Source organism: Phyllobates terribilis, unplaced genomic scaffold, assembly GCF_046119375.1.
Source record: "Phyllobates terribilis strain yellow unplaced genomic scaffold, ASM4611937v1 Scaffold_13__5_contigs__length_258822181, whole genome shotgun sequence".
In the NCBI taxonomy this organism is placed as follows: domain Eukaryota; kingdom Metazoa; phylum Chordata; class Amphibia; order Anura; family Dendrobatidae; genus Phyllobates; species Phyllobates terribilis.
In genome coordinates this window covers 121,269,009-121,285,676 of record NW_027362773.1, presented here as the reverse complement: position 1 = coordinate 121,285,676, position 16,668 = coordinate 121,269,009, and positions in this window count along the sequence as shown.

Here is a 16,668-nt window from a genome sequence, read left to right as displayed (position 1 = left end):
CCGCCCCTTCCGGGTTGAGGGTCGGCGCACGCACTGATTCTTTGGGCGGTCCATTACCGTTCAATTGGCCACACCAGTATTTTTAAACACACTGGTTCATATGGACGCTACCCCCTGATGAAGGACGTGTGTCCGAAACGCGTGTCGGGGCTGCGCTGCATGGTGCCACTCATACAGTTGGACTATTAATGCAGGTATAGAACCGGTTCTTCTTATTACAGGATATGATGCCATGGACCTAATACAAGTACTATTAACCCCGGCATCTGAAACACATGAATAGTTAATTAAATCATTTAATTATAATATATGTGTATTGTATACTTTGGCTCTTAGAGTATCTATGTATGTTCATTCATTCTGGCCATTCCTCTGCTACTTTCACATGAATGGTCAATCAATCTATCTAATTACAATATATGTGCATTGCATGTCTTGGCTCTAGAGCATCTATTCATGATCATCATTCCTGGCTATCTACCTATTACTCACCTGCTTTTTCCTCTTTTTTCTACTATTCTTTTTGACATTTAGTCCAGTACATGACTGTAGCGCAATAGTAATAACAATGACTCTTTGTAAATCATGTTTGGCCCTGTAGTGCAGTCAAGCTTGTGCATGTAGTGCCACTTAACCATAACTTCACAATAAAGGTTATTTATGCAAATTCCTTTGTCTCTTTGGACCTATCATTCGGTGGTTCTCTTTTATGTCATGTGTCTTACCGAATGGTCTGCCATTCTAAATTGGTCCATATAGTAAGCACACTATTATTTATGGACCTGGTGATCTGCGGGTCCAAGCATGGTCAGTTGTTTGTGCTGCTACATTCAGTGTTGTTTGAATCTTCCCCATTACCCTGTAGACTATAAGCTCGCAGGGACAGGGCCCTCTCCTTTTTGTATTAGTCTGTCATTCTTAGTTTCTTGACTGTAATTTATATTTGTATTTTGTATTGACGCGCCCTTGGGCCTGTGTCGCGCTGCGTTGCGCACGCGGGAGCTTACCCGGAGCCGGATCTCTTGAGGGTTGTAGTCTCGTGGCGGTGATCCGGTCCGTGCCCAGGGAGTCAGACTAAGTGGCGCTGTATTATGGTAGATGTTGGAAGACTACGCCACCCGTTGAGTACAGCTAAGGAGCTGCTGCTGCAGGGCAGACCGCTGAGGCCGGTGGTAGGATTGTGCAGCGTGATAGTATAACCCCCAACGGGAGGGGTATGGCCTCAGGGCAGCTGACGTGGATGATGGGGGTAGCAGGAACCACTCAGAGACGGTACGGTGTAGTTCAGGGTCTTTACTGGTGACAACGATAGACCCTCCCGGAGTACTGGCTAGCGATTGGGGCCTGGTCAGTCCTTGAGCAGATGGGATCTCCCCTGGCCAGGCGGAGTTGTAGGCCTCCCAAACTAACGATACTCTTCTTGCTACCTTGCTAGAAGCGGGTATAAGTAGCCCACGTCCCTGAGTGTACCGTGTGGTGCTCACCCGTATGGCCGGTGACTCGGGGCCTTCTAGTAGCTTCCGCTCCACGACGGCGGTGCTGGTCCCACGCGTGTGACCGTGCCTTCGGGTTTCTGGGCCAGAGGACCTGCAATCCCCTGCCGGTCGGTTTCTGCTGCTGGATAGGAGTTAGTCCCCACAGCCTCGGACTCCGGGTCCGGTGATAACTTCTCAGTCAGGGCGAGCTCTGCAGCTGCCAGCCCCTGACTCCTTGTAGCACTGCTCCCACAGAGCTCCTGATGTTCTTTCCTATAACTGCTTTTCTTCTCTGTCTCTACTTCTTCTCTACTCACTAACCCTGCCTCAGCCCTAGGTTTATATAGGGGAAGTCCTTCCCCTCCCAGGACTGGGCAGGAGGTGTGGCATGCATAGGATTCCTGACCAAGAGACCTCCCACCTGCTCTCAGACATAACATTGCCGTTACTGTGGAAACCAGACCCCTGGGGTGCCACATTCCCCCCTAGTGAAATTTAGTACTCCGGGACTAAACATATTTTTAGAAAAACATAACAAGGTATAAACAATAATAATACAATAAGAAAAACACATAAAGATGGTTACGGCGTGTCCGCAACCGGGTGCAGTCTTTGAAGAAAAGCAAGGTGTCCATTTCACCAAAACAGGGAGACGTAACCAGGTAGGGGTCTGTCCTGCCCCGAGTCCTTAACAGTCTTTAGTCCGTCCTGGGTTACGCTCCAACTATACACAATGGATTCCCGGTAAATCCACCAAGGACTCCTATAAATAACTAGAAACACATAATTATACACAAGCAACAAGAAAAACAGGTAACCACAAATAAAACAATTTATACACTTCAAATCCTCCAACGTGCGGGTAACTGGCCTCTAGTGGCCCTAGTGGACCTACGGAGCTGACTGTCTAGCCCTGAACTACAGGGTGTAGGAGCTGTCAAGGGTAAACTGGGCAGCTGTCTACCGGCTCTTTGGCTCACTAGGGGTACGGCAGGCTCACTATAAGCAGAGGGTTGATCCTCCTGTTCTGCTTGTGTGGAGTCTTCTGCCTCCTGGACCGGCTTCTCTTCCAGCTCTACCTGTTGCTCCGTAGGCACTTGGGATGCTGGTTGGAGGAACGTGAGGACGGGTACCACAACTGCACCATTGACTTGAGTCCAGGACCGAGGGAAGTCTCCGAGCACAGTACTAACCATATCCTCCCTTTCCTCTACGGGTCGATGGTCTTCTTGTTCCTCTTCAGGGTTCCGTAGCTGTTCAGGACACTTCTTCAGGTGATCCCGGGATACAATGGCTATGGTCTCCCCTCCGTCTTTACTGATGGTACAGACTTTCGGGTTCTCGTGGCTTGAGGGCAGTACGGTGTACGGGTCCTTCTCCCACTGGTCGTCCAACTTGTGGAGCCGTCTTTTCCTCTTCAAGACCTGCTCTCCGGGTACCAGGGGAACAGCGGGAGCATACTGGTTGTAAGTTTTCTCTTGTCTTTCCCTAGCCTGACAGAGACTTCGCTCCACGCTCTCCTGTACTTTCCGGTACTGCTGCTGCCTCTCTGTGTCCCAGTCTGCTTCTGGTGAAGTGTCCTCGGGTGTCAGGACTCCCATTTCCAGGTCAACAGGTAACTTACCAGGTCTCGCCCTCATTAGGTAAGCCGGGGTATAGTTGGTGGAACCTACCGGGATGTGGTTGTATAGGTCCACCAGATCGGGCAGCTTCTCAGGCCACAGACTGCGTTCTTCCAGGGGCAACGTTTTCAGGAGATCCATTACCACCTGGTTCATTTTCTCACAAAGTCCATTAGTTTGCGGATGATAGGGTGTCGTCCTTATCTTCCGGCAGCCATACAGATTGCAGAATTCCTGGAAGACCTCCGCTTCAAAGGCAGGTCCCTGGTCCGTCAGCACTTGGTCCGGGTACCCGTGTGGACGGCAGAAGTGCTGCTGGAAGGCTCTAGCTGCTGTTTGAGCCGTTAAGTCCTTAACGGGGACGACAACCAAGAACCGGGAATAATGATCCACAATGGTTAACGCGTAGACGTAGCCACTTCTGCTTGGGGTCAGTTTTACATGATCCAAGGCTACCAGTTCCAACGGCTGCCGGGTGACGATGGACTGCAGGGGAGTCTTCTGGCTGGCACGGTCCTTCCTTCTTAGGTTGCACGGGCCACAGTCTCTGCACCACCTCTCGATGGTTCCCCTCATGCCTACCCAGTGGAACCGCCCACGCAGCAGGAACTCCAGCTTCTTCCATCCGAAGTGTCCAGCCCCGTCGTGGTATGCCTCCATCACCATGGCTGCGTCTCTCCGTGGCACCACTACTTGCCAGATTAGTTCATGCGTCCGGGAGTTAACCATTCTGCGGCACAACTTCCCCTTGTAAAGGAACAGTCGACTCTTCTCAGCCCACAGTTGCTTGGCTTCCTCCGGAGCGTCTGGGTCAAGGCGAGCCTCTGGCCGAGTCAGCATCTCCTTCACCAGCCGGACGGCAGGGTCACTGTCTTGCGTTTCCTCCCAGTTGTAGTGAGGCAAGGGGTTAAACGTAGCGGCTTGCTTACTCCTTACCCGATGGGAATACTGGATAGTCCCATGACGGTGGAACGCGGGGAGTTCGACTTCTTCCAGTCCCTCTGGATCTTCTCCTACGTCCGGTAGGTTTGGCATCCTGGACAGGGCGTCCGCGTTGGTATTGGAGCGTCCTGCCCGGTATTTGATTGTGAACTCGTAGTTGGACAGACGGGCCATCCATCTCTGCTCTAGGGCACCGAGTCTTGCAGTGTCCAGGTGTGTCAACGGGTTGTTATCCGTGTACACGGTGAACCGGGAGGAAGCGAGGTAGTGCTTAAAGCGTTCGGTGACTGCCCACAACACTGCCAGGAACTCTAGCTTAAATGAGCTGTAATTCTCAGGGTTTCTCTCGGTGGGTCGCAGTTTTCGGCTGGCGTAAGCAATTACTCGTTCTTTCCCCTGCTGGATCTGGGACAGTACGGCTCCTAGCCCGATGTTACTGGCGTCGGTGTAGAGGATAAAGGGCTGGCTGTAATCCGGGTACGCCAGGATTTCATCCCCCGTGAGGGCCATCTTCAGCTGGCGGAAGGACTCTTCTTCCGGCTTCTCCCATCTGAAGGGTGGCTTCTGGTTCTTGGCCTTCCTGGACTGGCCTATCAGGAGGTCCTGCATAGGAGCTGCCTTCTTGGTGAAACCGGGTATGAACCTTCGGTAGTAGCCTACCAACTCGAGGAACTGCCGCACTTCCTTTACACTGGAGGGACTTGGCCATTCCTTAATTGCAGTGATCTTATCAGGGTCGGGAGCCACTCCATCAGCGCTCACCACGTGTCCCAGGTACTGCACCTTTGGTTTCAGGAGGTGACACTTGGAGGGTTTCACCTTTAGGCCGTAGCTTGCCAGAGCTTCGAACACTTCCGCCAGGTGTTTCAGGTGGTCCTCATACGTCTTGGAATATACGATGACATCGTCCAGGTACAGCAGGACCGTCTCGAAGTTTCTGTGGCCCAGACAGCACTCCATTAATCGTTGGAAGGTTCCTGGTGCGTTGCAGAGTCCGAACGGCATGCAGTTAAACTCGCTAAGTCCCATCGGGGTGGTGAATGCGGTCTTCTCCCGGTCCGCCTCTGCTACAGGAACCTGCCAGTACCCACTAGTGAGATCCAAGGTAGAGAAGAAGTTAGCAGATCTTAAAGCAGCCAAAGACTCCTCTATCCTTGGTAAGGGGTACGCATCCTTGTGTGTGATACGGTTGATTTTCCGGTAATCTACACACATCCTCATGGTGTTGTCTTTCTTTTTGACTAAGACTAGTGGAGCTGCCCAGGGGCTACAGCTATCCCTGATCACCCCAGCCTCCTTCATGTCTCTAAGCATCCCCTTGGCGTGTTGGTAGTGTGCAGGGGGTACGGGTCGATACCTCTCTTTTATTGGAGGATGGTCTCCCGTGGGGATGTGGTGTTCTACCCCCTTGACTCGCCCGAAGTCTAACGGGTGTTTACTAAACACTCTCTCGTACTCTTGAACCACCCGATAGACTCCCTGTTTCTGGTGTGAGGGAGTGGAGTCAGTACCCAAATGTAGTTGCTGACACCAGTCCTCCATTGTTTTCTGAGAGCCGTTACCTTCCTCCGGGGAAGATGGAGGCAAGGGTTCTACGGACTGTATGGAATCTTGATTGATGGTATACAATTTGGCTAGCGTGGCATACCGGGGCAGGTACACTTCCCTCTTCCCGATATTTATTATGCGAACGGGCACCCTCCCATGGCGTACATTGACCACCCCCCGTGCTGTCAAAATGGTGGGCCTACTGTCTGAGTAAACTGGTTCTACCATTGCCTGGTAATCTCTACCTCTCAGACCAATAGCTGCCCGGCACCAAATCATCATTTCACTTTTCGGGGGCATGGCAATAGGGAAAGGGTCACACATTCGCACGCTACCAATCTCACCACCGGAGAGTTCTAGCTGTTGCCGTCGCATCAGTGCCCGGATCTCTTTCTGGAGCACTCGCTGCTGGCCGGAGCTGGCGTTCTTGGCAACCTGCTGTAAAAGGAAAATCACCTCTGCAAGACAATTTTCAATTACATTAGTTCCTAGAGTTATCTTTGGGTGACTCTCGTGTTTGTCAATGTCTACAATGATCAGTCCCTGTGCTGCCAGTTCGACTCTACCGATTTTAATGGTCACCTCTTTAAATCCAATCTGTGGCACGGGCTGACCATTGCTGGCGATGATACTCAAGTCGTCGTCAGGGTAGCGGGTGATATCCGAGTCATTCCAGTACTGCTTGAAGAGCACGTACGGGATGGTGGTGACCTGTGACCCGGTGTCCAGTAGGGCACTCATAGGAATGCCATCCAGTACCACGGGTAAGACTGGACGTCCTCCCACATATTTGTCGCGCCAGTTCGATGGGCCTGGTGATCTTTTTCCTGGGGGTTGGCCCTCTACCCCAGGTTGTGCCAGTTTAAAGGACAGTACCTTGCCATATGTCCGGGTTGATTGCAGCGGCGGCAGATGGGTCGTCCGTCCTCGTTGTATCGGTCGCTGGGTCTTCCTCTGGCCGGTGGGGTCCTCCTTGGTCGACGCCACGGGATGTCCTCCGGTCCGGATGCCAGCTGGATCTTCCCTGTAGTGGAAACCTGTAAAGACAGCACAGTTCGGGTTATGCAGCAACGCTTTTAGCTAGCTCTTGGACCTGATGGTGCAGGTCTGGAGCCGGGTCATTGTTCAAAGCCTGCGCACCAGCTCCCACAGGCCCTGCCGACAAGGGCGCCGCCTCCTGGTGGTAAGTGGTAGTGGGGCGTCTGGGGGTCACAGCGCCACCTGGTGCCGGTTCTCGAAGCACCCGGATGGCTCTGTCCTTGAACTGTGCAAATCCCAGATGAGGGTCCTGTAAGGCCATTGCCTGCAACTGGGTTCGGTGGGCATTGCAATATAAACCCTCTATAAATTGTTCAGTCAACAGCCTGTCCTCGTCTCCCACGCCGTCAGGGTCGGTCTGCTTAATGGCTCTCAGGGCCTCTTGTAGGTTCAGGGCATAGTCCCTTATACTCTCATGTGCCTGCTGTTTGCACCCGTAGAATCTAAGCTTGATCTCGGCTGAGGTGCGGGTATCAAAGGTGTCCCTCAGCCGGGTTAGTATCCCTGCGACAGTCCTCCCCCCAGGTGGCCAGGACTTTACCTCCCTTTGGGCTGCCCCGGTTAATTGGGCCACCAGGATGCTCACTTTTTGCTCCTCTGTGAGGGGGTACACCTGGAAGAGGCTATCCAGCTTTTCTCTAAAGTCATGCAGGGTATGTGACTCCCCTGAGTACTGGGGTAGCCAGGCTGCCCCCGGGATATAGGGCATGGTGAAAGGCATGACCGCAACAGCGGTGGCGCTGGCGGGGGTTGAAGCGGTGAAGCTCTCCTCCGTATCCGACATCCTTCTCCCCCCTAGTGGACCGTGGCCTACCTTGCGATGATCCTCTTCCGTAGGCCGCGGCTCCGCAGTGGATCGTCAGGGTTGAGGACCTTCCGTCGCGCTCCTGTGACGTCGGCGTCTGCTGGGCTCCTTCCAGGACCTTACGCAACGTCCGGACGTGAGGCGGGGCTTCAGTTCTCGCGCGCTTTCGGAGTCCACGCCCCTCTTCTTCCCGCGCGGCGTCCTCAAGATGGCGTCCAACGGCGGGAAAACTCCACGGAAGGCGGGAAGAAGGCTGAAAATGGCGCCGGATGGCGGGAAGAAGGCTGAAGATGGCGCCGGATGGCGGGAATCTTCACCACTGGTAAGTTTGAACAGTCTTTTTCAGGCACGCAGTACCCGGTGGTTGCGGGCACGAAATCCTGCCGACTACGCCAAAAGTTGACGCGCCCTTGGGCCTGTGTCGCGCTGCGTTGCGCACGCGGGAGCTTACCCGGAGCCGGATCTCTTGAGGGTTGTAGTCTCGTGGCGGTGATCCGGTCCGTGCCCAGGGAGTCAGACTAAGTGGCGCTGTATTATAGTAGATGTTGGAAGACTACGCCACCCGTTGAGTACAGCTAAGGAGCTGCTGCTGCAGGGCAGACCGCTGAGGCCGGTGGTAGGATTGTGCAGCGTGATAGTATAACCCCCAACGGGAGGGGTATGGCCTCAGGGCAGCCGACGTGGATGATGGGGGTAGCAGGAACCACTCAGAGACGGTACGGTGTAGTTCAGGGTCTTTACTGGTGACAACGATAGACCCTCCCGGAGTACTGGCTAGCGATTGGGGCCTGGTCAGTCCTTGAGCAGATGGGATCTCCCCTGGCCAGGCGGAGTTGTAGGCCTCCCAAACTAACGATACTCTTCTGGCTACCTTGCTAGAAGCGGGTATAAGTAGCCCACGTCCCTGAGTGTACCGTGTGGTGCTCACCCGTATGGCCGGTGACTCGGGGCCTTCTAGTAGCTTCCGCTCCACGACGGCGGTGCTGGTCGCACGCGTGTGACCGTGCCTTCGGGTTTCTGGGCCAGAGGACCTGCAATCCCCTGCCAGTCGGTTTCTGCTGCTGGATAGGAGTTAGTCCCCACAGCCTCGGACTCCGGGTCCGGTGATAACTTCTCAGTCAGGGCGAGCTCTGCAGCTGCCAGCCCCTGACTCCTTGTAGCACTGCTCCCACAGAGCTCCTGATGTTCTTTCCTATAACTGCTTTTCTTCTCTGTCTCTACTTCTTCTCTACTCACTAACCCTGCCTCAGCCCTAGGTTTATATAGGGGAAGTCCTTCCCCTCCCAGGACTGGGCAGGAGGTGTGGCATGCATAGGATTCCTGACCAAGAGACCTCCCACCTGCTCTCAGACATAACATTGCCGTTACTGTGGAAACCAGACCCCTGGGGTGCCACAGTATTATTTGCTTATATAGCACCATCATATTCTGCAGCACTTTACAGACATCACAATCTAAATTCCCTATCTGTATGTCTTTGGAGTCTGGGAGGAAACCAGAGTACTACTCTGTCAAAAGGGCGTGACTGCCGATGTCATGCTGATTTATAGGCAGCTCCCCCACTTAGGCAGTGGGGATCCAGCTGTCAATCAGAATGATATCGGCAGTCCTGCCTTGTTAACAGATCAGAGCCAAAAAGAAGCCATCGCTTTGTCGACATGACGTCAGCAGAGGCAGCTGAATTGCCAGCAGGAGCGGTCTGTGACCAATCTGTGCCGGTGAAGAACAGGCCTGGGCACAACAGGCAGGTAGTTAGTAACTACCTGCGTATTAGCGTTTAAGCACATTTTTTGTACACAGTCCCAGATATCCCCTTTAAAGCTTTTTAATTCCTGCTATCCACTGCCAGTTATAGCTACACTAGCTCTGGTGAACTCCTGTGTGTCTTAACGCCTGTATTTCCAGTGAATATTCCTACTTTTTTACTTCGACTCATCAACTGACCATTCTCCTCCCTGACGATTTTGCCCTTACCTGAACCTACTGTTCCTGACCATTCTTCCTGCCAGTCAGCAGCTACACCATGGACTAACCCAGGGTCCCTGTGTAAGTGGACATCCTGTACAGGTGTCTCGCCCAGGCGATATAGGGGACTCGGTACCCGGGCCTTTACCTTGTTTAAGATGTCACAGCAGTCGGCTCCTGGGCCCGTACTCTGGGGTCTGTCTTGAAAAGGGGGTTTTAGTGTACAGTTTGTCTCGTGACGCCACCTGTGGTTTCCGGTAATGGTAACCGGCGCTGCTGCAGACCTCCGGGGGTGATGGGATGGCTGCTGGGATGTTTCTGCTCCCCACAGGCGGAGCAGGCCCCCCGGGGCAGTGTAGGTGTAGATGGTGGTGGTGCTGGGGCTTGTAGTGCAGGTGAGATGGCGCAGCAGGAGTAACTAACAGAGACAGGGGATTCGCTTCAGTACCTTTACTGGTGCGGATGTCAGGTACGGTCCAGGGTACTCGGTAGGAAGAGTGCACTTCAGGACTTCTCCCCAGTGAGCGGGTATAAGGCCTCCTGGTCTGTGTCTCCCTCTCTCTAAGCTCCTGGCCAGCCTGCAACTGGGCCTAGCTTCTGTGTCGTGCTGTTCCTTCACCTGTCGCTTGGTAGTAGGACCTTTCTCTGGCAACCACTATCACTGGACGCTGGGGCCTTCGTGGTTCCTAGTCCTGTCAAGGGTTTAGCTTCAGGTCGACCGGGGACTTGTAGTCCTCCTGGTATGCCAGTGATCCCTACTGGGTGTAGAGGACCCTGTAGGCGCAGACCCGGTGTCCGGTTTGTGTCTTGGGGTGAGCCTATGATGCTCCTCTGCCCCCTCTACTCCTCTCTCCTCTCCTCTTTGCCTCCGGCCACACTCAGGGCCCCCCCAGGCTTCAGCCCATGCTGTAGGCCTTGGCTTGCCTCAGCACAGCAGCCAGCGTGCTGCCTCTTCACTGATCTCCTAGCATCAGCACACTCTGACTAACTAACTCCACCCTCCAGTTTATATATCCCTAACAGGGCTCCCTCTGGTGGTATGAGGTGGAAGGGTGGAGGTGTCTGCAAGTAGTGAGGGCCTCTTGTGGAGAAGTCCATCCATGCACCCTTTTGGGTCCTGTGGTACCTGTGAACAGCAGGGTGCCACACAGGCATTAATTGGTGAAGGCCAATGCTCCTCTATAACCTGATAGTCAGAGCAGCCAGCGCAAAGTTTGCCGTTTTTAGAACTGACACTCACCCACTAACAGTGCCTCCATAATATCCCCAGTTTCTCTTTTGATTATCCGGCCTGGTGCAACGCCACTGTTGTAGCATAAAGTAGACACAACATTGCTCCAGGCCGGCTAGGCAAAAGAAAAGCCAGTGACGATGGAAGGTAAAGGCAGTTCACATGACTCAAATCCAACAGCAAAGCCATACTGACCTCACAGCTGGACAAAGGTACCGTGATCTTATTATCTCATTTCTATTATTTACAGTATTTCATCCTTGAATGTAATCTAATTAAGGGCAAGTCTTGCTTGTTTAGCAATGTGCTGATAAAAAAAATTGAGCTATTTTTATGGTTAGCAAAAAGAAAATCACATTTCTGTTAATCATCTTGGTAAGTTGCCCGCACTGCTCAAAGTGTTTTTTTGTCTCATTTTCGCAGGTATAGTTAGGTCCATATATATTTGGACAGAGACAACATTTTTCTAATTTTGGTTCTAGACATTACCACAATGAGTTTTAAACAAAACAATTCAGATGCAGTTGAAGTTCAGACTTTCAGCTTTCATTTGAGGGTATCCACATTAAAATTGGATGAAGGGTTTAGGAGTTTCAGCTCCTTAACATGTCCCACCCTGTTTATAAAAGGGACCAAAAGTAATTGGACAGATTAAATAATTGTAAATAAAATGTTCATTTCTAGTACTTGGTTGAAAACCCTTTGTTGGCGATGACTGCCTGAAGTCTTGAACTCATGGACATCACCAGACGCTGGGTTTCCTCCTTTTTGATGCTCTGCCAGGCCTTCACTGCAGTGGTTTTCAGTTGCTGTTTGTTTGTGGGCCTTTCTGTCTGAAGTTTAGTCTTTAACAAGTGAAATGCATGCTCAATTGGGTTGAGATCATGTGACTGACTTGGCCATTCAAGAATATTCCACTTCTTTGCTTTAATAAACTCCTGGGTTGCTTTGGCTTTATGTTTTGGGTCATTGTCCATCTGTAGTATGAAACGACTAATCAGTTTGGCTGCATTTGGCTGGATCTGAGCACACAGTATGGCTCTGAATACATCAGAATTCATTCGGCTGCTTCTGTCCTGTGTCACATCATCAATAAACACTAGTGACCCAGTGCCACTGGCAGCCATGCATGCCCAAGCCATCACACTGCCTCCACCGTGTTTTACAGATGATGTGGTATGCTTTGGATTATGAGCTGTACCACCCCTTCGCCATACTTTTCTCTTTCCATCATTCTGGTAGAGGTTGATCTTGGTTTCATCTGTCCAAAGAATGTTCTTCCAGAACTGTGCTGGCTTTTTTAGATGTTTTTTAGCAAAGTCCAGTCTAGGCATTTTATTCTTGATGCTTATGAGTGGTTTGCACCGTGCAGTGAACCCTCTGTATTTACTTTCATGCAGTCTTCTCTTTATGGTAGATTTGGATATTGATACGCCTACCTCCTGGAGAGTGTTGTTCACTTGGTTGGCTGTTGTGAAGGGGTTTCTCTTCACCATGGAGATTATTTTGCGATCATCCACCACTGTTGTCTTCCGTGTGTGCCCAGGTCTTTTTGCATTGATGAGTTCACCAGTGCTTTCTTTCTTTCTTTCTCAGGATGTACCAAACTGTAGATTTTGCCACTCCTAATATTGCAGCAATTTCTCGGATGGGTTTTTTCTGTTTTTGCAGCTTAAGGATGTCTTGTTTCACCTGCATGGAGAGCTCCTTTGACCGCATGTTTACTTCACAGCAAAACCTTCCAAATGCAAGCACCACACCTCAAATCAACTCCAGGCCTTTTATCTGCTTAAGTGAGAATGACATAACGAAGGGATTGCCCACACGTGTCCATGAAATAGCCTTGGAATCAATTGTCCAATTACTTTTGGTCCCTTTAAAAACAGGGTGGCACATGTTAAGGAGCTGAAACTCCTAAACCCTCCATCCAATTTTAATGTGGATACCCTCAAATGAAAGCTGAAAGTCTGAACTTCAACTGCATCTGAATTGTTTTGTTTAAAATTCACTGTGGTAATGTCTAGAACAAAATTAGAAAAATGTTATCTCTATATATATGGACCTAACTGTATATGTGAAGGAGAAATCTCCAACACTTAAGCTACGTTCCCACTATGAGCTTTTGGTGAGTTCTTGATGTTGCAGATTTTCTGCACCATTTCTGCACCCATTCAGTAAAATAGGTTACTCTTGCATTTTTTCGAAAATGTGCAGCGTAAAAAACTCACCAAAATCTCATTGTGGGGTGGGAACATAACTTTAGGGTATTTTACAAATCCAGCTGCGTATCATTCTAATCCTGGTTTTCGAGTGATGATAATGCGATGAATGCTGATAAGTGATCTCTGCAGAACAGGAAATGTCAGATAATTATCAGGCTCCTAGATGGTGGCCCAATTCTAACGCATCGGGTATTCTAGAATATGTATGTGGCCGACCGGGCGCGACTAATCAGCGAAGCAGTATTTAAATGGGTTGTGCACTACTTTAAATTAACCCCCCAATGTATCCCCCCGGGGCCCCTAATGAATTTTGTAATTACGTCATGTTGTCAATACTGCTTGTGACAACATCGCTGACCACGCACAGCCAGCACATAATTCCACCGGCAGCAGCCGGCTCTTGCTTCCGCTTACATCACGACTATTTGCGGCTGCAGCCAGGGGTCTCCTGTTACGTGTACCACGGTGAATGATAGGCTGTGGGCGGGGTTATCCCCCATCGTGGCACACCCAGCATCCACCACGCACTCTGTCAATGAATGCGATAACCCCGCCGACAGCCCATCATGATGCCATGCGCGGTGACCGGAGTATAAGTCGAGACCCCTAATTTTACACCAAAAAACTGGGAAAATTTATTGACTTGAGTATAAGCCTAGGCTGGGAAATGCAGCAGCTACTGTTAAATTTCCATATCCTGGTATGTATGGCTCCCTCATCCCCTAATTGTGGTTTGTAAGGCTCCGTCATTCCCCTAATCCTGGTTTGTATGGCCCCAAGAAGTATCTGTTCAGCACGCTGTGACTGGCAGAACGTGTTTAGTAAACGTGACTGAACTATGTCGCACTGTGACTGACAGAACGTATTCCTTAGACGTGACAGAAGTACATCACACACTGTGACTGACAAAACATGTTCAGTACGTCATGGGCAGTTGGTGAGTCACATGACCACATGGGCGGAGTCAGCCCTGCTATTTCCCGACGGTGGCGTACTTATTTTAAATCCGGCGCCAATTGGCCGGAGAGCGTGTTTAAATTTGGCGCCAAAATCGCTGATTGGTCGCAGCCGGCGTCCGCGACCAATCAGTGAACCATGTTAGTGAGGAAGTGAGAGCGTGTTTAAATTTGGTGCCAAAATCGCTGATTGGTCGCGGCCGGCGGCCGCAACCAATCAGCGAACCGTATTAGTGAGGAAGCAGCAGAAGTATCCCGACCGGCGGCGCCGCTCCCCGGTCCTCACTAATACAGTCCCCGGTCCTCCCTTTACACTTGCCGTTGGGAGATCATCGGTCCTAGCCGCTGATCTCCCGACGGTAGTCGCATGGAGGTCAGCTTAGCCGCCGGTCAGGGTACTTATGCTGCGAGCAGCCGGGAGATGACCGGCTAGCACTGCTCATCTCCCTGCTGCGTCGCCGCTGATCTCCCGACGGTGGCCTGCATATTTCAAATCCGGCGCCAATTCGCGGCCGGGCTGCGCCAGTCGCTGATTGGTCGCGGCCAGGTGGCCACGACCAATCAGAGATGCGGGGTTTTAAATTTCGCGCCAATATCGCTAATTAGACGCGGCCGGGCAGCCGCGACCAATCAGCAGAGCAGTGTCGAAATTTGGCGCCAATACCGCTGATTAGTCGCGCCAGCGGCCGCGACCAATCAGCGAACCGTGTTAGTGAGGACCGGGGAGCGGCGCTGCCTGTGCGGGTACTTCCGCTGCGAGCAGCCGGGAGCTGACCGGCTAGCACTGGTGATCTCCAGGCTGCTCGCAGCAGAAGTATCCCGACCAGCGGTGCCGCTCCCCGGTCCTCCCTTCACACTTGCCGTCGGGAGATCAGCGGCCCTAGCCGCTGATCTCCGTGCGGCAGATGAGCCGCTAACGGCCGCCATCTTGTTCGGAAATCCCGCGTCGCTGAGTGGCCGCGGCCGGACCAATCAGCGACGCGGGATTTCCTGGACGGACAGACAAACATGATAAGACGATTATATATATTACATAAGATAGAATTTATTTATTTAAACTATAGATCAGTTTTTCATTACATATTCACTTTAAATATTACGTCACAAAGTGTAGGCAGCACTCCGAGGTATGTTGGATGCAAAAAAATTATGTTTTATTGCCTTATAAGAATAGATTACAATGCTTTGTTTTATATATAGCTGAGCCTTTGCCAAACAACAACATGGTGAATAATAATGGTTTATACAGGCATATATGATAATCTATGGAAATTTGATTGATTTGATAAGCGTATGTTAAAGATATAAAAGCTATGCAATACAAAAAGTATACAGAAAATATTGTGCATAATATTGACCGTGAAAGATAATTGTATGATTGACTTTTTTTTCTCAATCCGAGTGTCCATGAGAAAAAAAATTGCAGCATGCACTACTTTCATCCGAATCTCAAATGAGACTCACACATTCAAGTCTATGGGTGCAAGAGAAAAAATCGAATCCCATAAGGAAGATCAGGGTGGCATCCAATTTTTACAGATATATTTCTATTATTAACCTAAGAAACTATATGTGATCATGTGCATGTTTTAATGTAGTTGTATGAAAGCGGATCACACATGGATGTCACACGGATGTATAAAAAACAGACACATGGATAGCACACGGATGAAAATCTAATGAAAATTCGAAAAAAATTGTCCGAATTTTCTGGATCAAACTCAAACAATTCTTCATACGCTCGTCTGCAAACATTCTTATATTCACATAATGGCTCTTGAAAGTCCCACCCAATAAAGCGCTTTGGATCACATAAGCAGCACATGCAAAGAAAATAGATCCAAGGTAGAAGGTCAGGTGGATGCAGGAGCATGTGCTCATCAGGGGGAGACATATCGATGGTGCAATCTGTGTGTTCGCACATGGCCCTAGAGGTAAGGGGGTCACATGCACCTCCAAAACATGTAGACTTGTGCATTATGATGAGCTCTTGAACTGCAAAGGACCCTTATACTGTTCTTGCACAGGGGCCCTCATCTCTATGTATACACATGCACACTAGTACACACCAAGTATATACTGGTATTTAACAAAATATCATGATAATTGTGCATCCACTCCAAGTTGGCCAAAACTGAGTAATAATAATAATAATAATTTTTATTTTTATTGCGCCATCATATTCCGCAGCACTTTACATTTTAGAGGGGACTTATACAGACAATAAAAGACATTAGAGAATAACGATGATCACATAAATCAACAGATACCAGGAGGAGAGAGGGCCCTGCTCGCAAGCTTACAATCTATGAGGAAATAGGGGAGACACGAAAGGTGGATTGTAACAATTGCTTGTATTGTACAGTCAACCATCAATGTAATAAAAAGGGTATTCACATGCTGAATGAACCAGTCACCAACCAGTATTAGAACAAGTACACACACAGTAGTCTTAAGTCATGGGTTGTGTGAACAGAAGATACGAGGGACCTGATTTCGAAGGAAGTTTCGTATGGGGGTAAAAAAAGGGTAGCTGAGGTGATAGGCCAGTCTAAAGAAATGCGTTTTTAGGGCACGCTTAAAAATGTGGGTATTGGAGATTAATCAAAGAGTCCTGGGTAGTGCGTTGCAAAGAATTGGTGCAGCACGTGAGAAGTTTTGGAGACAGGAGTGGGATTATTGAGGATGTTAATCTTAGGTCATTAGCAGAATGGAGGGCACGGGTAGGGTGGAAAACTGAGACTAGAGAGGAGATGTAGGGTGGTGCTGAAGCATGGAGCATTTTGTGGGTGAGGGTGATGAGTTTATATTGAACTCTGTAGCAGATGGGTAACCTAACCAGTGCAATGACTGGCACAGGGTGG